Source organism: Eumetopias jubatus, unplaced genomic scaffold (assembly GCF_037043125.1).
Source record: "Eumetopias jubatus isolate StellerSeaLion01/CBP00866 unplaced genomic scaffold, mEumJub1_p1.0 scaffold_1, whole genome shotgun sequence".
Classification (NCBI taxonomy): domain Eukaryota; kingdom Metazoa; phylum Chordata; class Mammalia; order Carnivora; family Otariidae; genus Eumetopias; species Eumetopias jubatus.
The window spans coordinates 208,036,507-208,044,656 of NW_028274807.1; positions in this window are offsets into that span (position 1 = coordinate 208,036,507).

Sequence of the window (8,150 nt, forward strand, 5' to 3'; positions counted from 1 at the left end):
AGTGCAGTGTCTGCTTGAGATTCTCTCACCTTCCCCCTCTGCCCCTCCTGCTCATGCTCGCTTGCTTGGTTTCTCTCTGAAATAAATATTTTTTTAAAAAGAGATAAAAACCCAGAGCCCAGGAATTACAGAGAAAAGATGAGACAAAGAAACGTGAGAGAAAACCAGCCTAATCCGTTACTGGGTCATATGAGGACAAGGGTGGTCAAATACATAGGAATAAATATGGAATAAAAACCAGATCAAGGGCCTCATGTGGATAGTGGAATGAGGCGATTGGGGAAAGAAAAGTACAGTCAGTGTGCGGTCCCTGAATCTGGAGGAACCTGAGCACCCACACTGGCTGCCCACTCTCTCTGCAACCTGACTGTTCTATTGGGCTCTTCATCCATATTGCTTTTCCCTCATAAGCCGGAAGTGCACTTCTTTTAAAACTATTCTTGTGGGGCGCCTGGGTGGCTCAGTGGGTTAAGCGTCTGCCTTTGGCTCAGATCATGATCCCAGGGTCCTGGGATCCAGTCCCACATGAGGCTCCCTGCTCAGTGTGGAGCCTGCTTCTCCCTCTGCCTCTGCCTGTCGCTCCCCCTGCTTGCGTGCGCGCTCTCTCCCTCTCTGTCAAATAAATAAATAAAATCTTTTAAAAAATAAATTTACATTTACTGCCATGAATAAGAATCTTTAGACTGTACCCCAGAGCAAAACATGCCTTTTACAAATGATCGAGCATGTGTGTACAGGCAAACCCAGAAATAGAAACATTTGCACATGAACATATGCAGGTATATGGCTCAAGGAGGAAAATCACAAAATGATTTGCTATGCATCCTGACTGTGTATGATGCATTCTGATATTTTCTATTGTGCCTTATTTATTCTACTCTATTATATTCTTACAAACCATGGTCTGACCCACAAATGGTCACAATCTGAGAATACGGAAAGCATTTCTCTCCCTTGTCTTCCATTCCTGTGCTAGTAACTCCCTGCTTCTGTTCTCTCTCTCATCCCTGGTAACTTCTGTGAGCACAAATTCTTTCATTCCTTCATGCAATATGTATTTATTCCTACTGTTCCTATCCAAACTGTGTCTGGGGGTAAAGGGTGGGAAGGGTAACATACATAGAATTAAATAAAAGTTACATAGTGATAACCCCTCCATCCAAATTATTGCAAGAGAAAGTGTCCTCTTCCTGCAGGAATATTAAAAAAAAAAAAAAGATTCATGAAGGAGATGACTCCTTGCAGTCTGAAAGAGACTATGGGATTGTGAAGATAGAGAGGAGGTAAATTTTCCCAATAAATCAGTGGGAGAACTCCAAGCAGAGGGCAGCAGGTGTATGGAGGCTCTGAGCCTGGAGACTGGAGCTTCAGGTGGAGCTACAACTCAAGTTCAGTGTTTGTGACATCGATGTGCGTGAAGCGGCATGAGTGGGAAGCTGGTGGGTGGGTCAGGGGAGGCAAATTAAGTGTTGGGAACTACGGAATTTGGGGTTCAGTCTCCAGTGGGGAGTCACCTGGAAAGGGTTAAGGTGGGGAGTTGGACAGTAACTTAACTGCAATATAGAAAGATCTCGCTGGGTAAATGTGAATATTGGCTAGAGGGCGCCACCCTGTGGTAGGTGTAGAGATGACAAGGGACTGAAAGAAGGCTGTGGAACTGGGGACCCAGAGGAGGGGAAGTGACAGGGACATTGGAGAGAAGAGAAAACTCAGCCAAATCTCATCACCAATGATAAGTATTCATTATCAACAGGAGGCAACTATGCTCAACTCTTTCCATATATTCACTAAATCTGTCAACCACATTAGGAGGATGGACATCTCTAACCCTCCTATTTGGGGGAGGATAATAACATTTAGGACAGTTTGGCTGGCCTTCCAAATTCAAATAGCAAATATACATAGATCCAAAATTCAAAACCCAAGTTTCTGATTATAAAACTTTTGCATTTTACATTGTTTAGAAAAGTTATTTTTTGTTTGTTTTAGCAAATAATCTTTTAAAATCCCCCACTTTCGTTGTACTGTGTGTAGTTCCTTTTGTGAATTGTGGGTGTCTTCCCTTTGCTTGTTATTCCGGTGGGATGTTCAATGGGTCAGATGTCTTGATAACCGTAAAGACATCCCTACTTTTTCTTTTGGAGAAATTGCTTCTTGCTGCTTTGTTATTCCAGGCAACAAGGCGCTGTAACTGGGGTTGGAGTGTTGCCAGAACCAAGGACGTTTGCTCCTCCTCACCATCTCTAGGGGCCACCTGAGCTTATTAGATCTTTCTCCCTACTTTTCTTCCTTAAAGGTTTTGGAACTGATTTTTTGTTTCTTTAAATATTGGACACAATATGATCCTATTAAAATGGAGACCCATGATTACATGCTCATAGGAGACTTGGCTCCTGGAATTTGGATGCCGTTTTACATTTTTTTGGGAAAGACAGTCTGATATCAGCAGCTTGCCTTGTATCCCTGTTTGCCTTATTATTGTGACTGGAGGTGAGAATAGTGATTTTTCAACCAATAAATGAACAAATGTAAAGTAGAACGGTGAAGGGGAGTGGGGTTAGAATTCCAGTTAAGGAATGAATGGGTCACAGGAATAAAAGGCACAGCCCAGGGAATATAGTCAGTGATATCGTCATAGCATCGCGTGGTGACAGATGGAAGCTCCACAGGTGGTGAACGTGGTGCAATGTTTAAAGTTGTTGAGTCACTGTGTTGTACACCCAAAACTAATGTGACATTGTGTGTCAACCACACTCAAATTTTAAAAATTAATTTTGAAAAAAACAAGTCTATTCTGAGAGACTTTGCAAGGTTGTTCCCGCTGATGGGCACACACTTCCTCAGATAACCTTGTGTCTCTTGCTGTCTCCTCCCGAGGCCTCTGTGTAAATGTGTGCTGGCTTATCCAAAAAAACAGTAAAAAATAACACCTCCACGCACTCTTTCCATCTACTGTTTTTTTTTCTTCATTGCACCTGTCACCTTCTCATATTCTATCTGATCTTTTATTTGCTTATCTTCTCCATCACTGAAATGTGCAGACACTTGTTTCCTGACACCTATAGTCTTGGTCTTGAGGTTAGTCAGTACTCAAATTTATTCCTCAAACGTGTGACAGAATTTCTCATTACAAGTATAGAATACATGAGTACTTGGGGGAAAGGCCAGGTGTGCAATGTGCACTTCTATTCAGAGCTGGGATGTGGTGTCCTGACAGGGGACAAGTTCCATATGAAACCTATAGATATCGAGGCGGAGCAAGATGGCAGAGGAGTAGGAGACCTGGATTTCCTCTGGTCTCAGGAATTCAGCTGAATAGGGATCAAACCATTCTGAACACCTACGAACTCAACAAGAGATAGAAGAAAAGAATAGCAACAACTCTCTGAACAGAAAAGCAACCACTTTCTGGAAGGTAGGACGTGCAGAGAAGTGAATCCGAGGCGATATTCAGGAGGATAGACGGCGGGGGAGGGGGCATCCGTCAGCCGATTCCGGCAAGTGAGAGAGCCGCAGAGCACAAAATCGGAACTTTTAGAAGTCGGCTCCGCTGAGGGACTTGCTCCAGTGGCTAAGTGGGGGGTGGAACCCTCGCGGGACAGTGTGGTCTCAGGACCCTTGGGGTCACAGAAAGACCGGGGGTGCCTGAGAGCAGCAGAGCTCCCAGGTATCGGAGCGGGGAAGCAGGCTGCAGAGACGGAGCCGAGGCACGGGCTCTCAGCTCAGGGTTGCCATAAACTGTGATCGGTGACAGTCGAGACACTGTTCCTCCAGCAGGGACCCAACAAGCGGCAGATCCGGGGAGACTCCCCTCCTTCCCCCAGGGAGGAGCGGCGCGGGAGCGCACTGCAGGGATCTGCTGGGTTTGGAGAGTCCACACAGGTTCGGGTGCCAGAGATAGAAACGATCGGTCACAGGCCAGGTGAACACGGAGTGCGGCCGGAGACCGGGGACACGGGAGTGACTGACTGCTTTTCTCTGGGGGCACACTGAGGAGCAGGGCGCCGAGTTCCCGGCTCCTCTGGGCAGAGATTGGGAGGCCACCATTTTCACTCTCATCCTCCAAATTTGTACCGAGAGCTTGCAGGGAACAAAAGCTCTGAGAGCAAACCTGTGCAGCTTGCTTAGGCTGGACTGACAAGGGCGGGGCAATTCCGCCTCCAGCAAAAACGTTTGGGAACCACGGCAACAGGCCCCTCCCCAGAAGATCAGCAGGAACAGCAAGCCAAGACCAAGTTTACTGATCAAGGAGAATGGGAGAACTCCACCAATAGGGGAATACTGCACATAGAATTCATGGCTTTTTTACCATGATTCATTAGTTTTTCAAAGTTAATTTTTTAACTGTTTTTTTTAATTTTTCTTTTTCCCTTTTTCAACCAACATCTTATCAATCTGTTTTTTAAAAAGAAAACATTTTTATTTTTCATTTTTAGAGTCATATTCTATCCCTTCATAGTAGTTACCATTATTTTTGACATATATATATATAAGTTGTCTTCTCTTTAAAATTTTGAGATACACTTTCTTCTAACAGATCAAAATATACCTTAAATCACTAGTGTACAGCTTTGTTCTAGTCTCCTGCCTGATCACATTCTCTCCCTTTTGTTTTTTTTTTAAATTTTCTTTTTCTTTTCAAACAACTTCTTATCTTATCAATTCCTTTTATAAAATCTTTTATAATTTTCATCTTTACAGTCATCTTCCATTCCTTCAGTGTATCAACCCTTATTTTGTACATATATAAGTTTTTCTTTCTTTAAAATTTTAGGAGGCACTTTCTACTAACAGACTAAAATACACTCAAAATCTAGTGTGTGGCACTGATCTATGCACTACACTGATCATATTGGATCATATTCTGTTTTTTTTGTTTTGTTCTGTTTTTGTTAGTTTTTATCTTTTTCGGTTTCTTTTTTTTTTTTCTCTTTCTTTCCCTTTCTTTTCCCCTGGTTTCAGGTCTTTTCTGATTTGTTTAGAGTATATTTGCTGGGGACGTTGTTAACCTGTTACCATTGTGTTCTCTCATTCATCTATTCTCCTCTGGACAAAATGACAAGATGGAAAAAATCACCTCAGCAAAAAGAACAAGAGGTAGTACCGTCTGCCAGGGAACTACTCAATACGGATATTAGTGCGATGTCAGACCTAGAGTTCAGAATCATGATTTTAAAGATACTAGCTGGGCTTGAAAAACGCGTGGAGGTTATTAGAGAAACCCTTCCTGGAGAAATAAAAGAACTAAAATCTAACCAAGTCGAAATCAAAAAGGCTATTAATGACGTGCAATCAAAAATGGGGGCACTAACTGCTAGGATAAATGAGGCAGAAGAGAGAATCAGCGATATAGAAGACCAAATGATGAAAAATAAAGAAGCTGACAAAAAGAGAGATAAACAACGACTGGATCATGAGGGCAGAATTCGAGAGACAAGCATTCGATAAGATGAAACATTAGAATAATTGGGATCCCAGAAGAAGAAGAACGAGAGAGGGGGCAGAAGGTATATTGGAGCAAATTATAGCAGAGAACTTCCCTAATGTGGGGAAGGAAACAGGCATCAAAATCCAGGAAGCACAGAGAAACCCTCTCAAAATCAGTAAAAATAGGTCAACACCCCGACATCTAATAGTAAAACTTACAAGTCTCAGAGACAAAGAGAAAATCTTGAAAGCAGCTCGGGAGTCAAGATATGTAACCTATAATGGTAGAAACATTAGACTGGCAACAGACCTATCCATAGAGACCTGGCAGGCCAGAAAGACCTGGCATGATATCTTCAGAGCACTAAATGAGAAAAATATGCAGCCAAGAATACTATATCCAGCTAGGCTGTCATTGAAAATAGAAGGAGAGATCAAAAGCTTCCAGGACAAACAAAAACTAAAGGAATTTGCAAACACAAAACCAGCCCACCAAGAAATATTGAAAGGGGTCCTCTAAGCAAAGAGAGAGCCTAAAAGCAGCTTAAACCAGAAAGGAACAGACACAATATACAGTAAAAGTCACCTTACAGGCAATACAATGGCACTAAATTCATAACTTTCAATAGTTACCCTGAATGTAAATGGGCTAAATGCCCCAATCAAAAGACACAGGCTATCAGATTGGATTGAAAAACAAGACCATCCATATGCAGTCTGCAAGAGACTCATTTTAGACCCAAAGACACCACCAGATTGAAAGTGAGAGGGTGGAAAACCATTTACCATGCTAATGGACACCGAAAGAAAGATGGGGTGGCAATCATTATATCAGACTAATTAGATTTTGAAAAAAAAAGACTGTAATAAGAGACGAGGAAGGACACTCTATCCTCCTTAAAGGGTCTATCCAACAAGAAGATCTAACAATTGTAAATATCTATGCCCCTAACAGGGGAGCAGCCAATTATATAAGGCATTTAATAACAAAAGCAAAGAAACACATTGACAACAATACAATAATAGTGGGGGACTTTAACACCCCCCTGACTGAAAGGCAGAGATCATCTAAGCAAACGATCAACAAGTAAATAAAGACTTTAAATGACACACTTGACCAAATGGACTTCACAGACATATTCAGAACATTCCATCCCAAAGCAACGGAATACACATTTTTCTCTAGTGCCCATGGAACATTCTCCAGAATAGACCACATCCTAGGTCACAAATCAGGTCTCAACTGGTACCAAAAGATTGGGATTATTCCCTGCATATTTTCAGACCACAATGCTTTGAAACTAGAACTCAATCACAAGAGGAAAGTCGGAAAGAACTCAAATACAGGGCGGCTAAAGAGCATCCCACTAAAGAATGAATGGGTCAACCAGGAAATTAAAAAAGAATTTAAAAAATTCATGGAAACCAATGAAAATGAAAACACAACTGTTCAAAATCTTTGGGACGCAGCAAAGGCAGCCCTAAGAGGAAAGTATATAGCAATACAAGTCTTTCTCAAGAAACAAGAAAGGTCTCAAATACACAACCTAACCCTATACCTAAAGGAGCTGGAGAAAGAACAGCAAATAAAGCCTAAACCCAGCAGGGGAAGAGAAATCATAAAGATCAGAGCAGAAATCAATGAACTAGAAACCAAAAGAACAGTAGAACAGATCAACGAAACTAGGAGCTGGTTCTTTCAAAGAATTAACAAGATTGATAAACCCCTGGCCAGACTTATCAAAAAGAAAAGAGAAATGACCCAAATCAACAAAATCATGAATGAAAGAGGAGAGATCACAACCAACACCAAAGAAATACAAACAATTATAAGAACATATTATGAGCAACTCTATGCCAGCAAATTAGATAACCTGGAAGAAATGGGTGCATTCCTAGAGATGTATCAACTACCAAAATTGAACCAGGAAGAAATAGAAAACATGAACAGACCTATAACCACTAAGGAAATTGAAGCAGTCATCAAATATCTCCCAACAAACAAAGGCCCAGGGCCAGATGGCTTCCCAGGGGAATTCTATCAGACATTTCAAGAAGAATTAATACCTATTCTCCTGAAACTGTTCCAAAAAATAGAAATGGAAGGAAAACTTCCAAACTCATTTTATGAGGCCAACATTACCTTGATCCCAAAACCAGACAAAGACCCCATCAAAAAGGAGAATTACAGACCAATATCCTTGATGAACATGGATGCAAAAATTCTCACCAAAATACTAGCCAATAGCATCCAACAGTACATTAAAAGGATTATTCACCACGACCAAGTGGGATTTATTCCTGGGCTGCAAGGTTGGGTCAACATCCACAAATCAATCAACGTGATACAATACATAAAAAAAAGAGAGAACACGAATCATATGATCCTCTCAATAGATGCAGAAAAAGCATTGACAGAGTACAGCATCCTTTCTTGATCAGAACTCTTCAGAGTATAGGGATAGAGGGTACATACCTCAATATCATAAAAGCCATCTATGAAAAACCTACAGAGAATATCATTCTCAAGGGGAAAAGCTGATAGCTTTCCCACTAAGGTCAGGATCACAGCAGGGATGTCCACTATCACCACTGCTATTCAAAATACTATTAGAAGTCCTAGCCACAACAATCAGACAACCAAAAGAAATCAAAGGCATCCAAATCGGCAAAGAGGAAGTCAAACTCTCACTCTTTGCAGATGATATGATAGTGTATGTGGA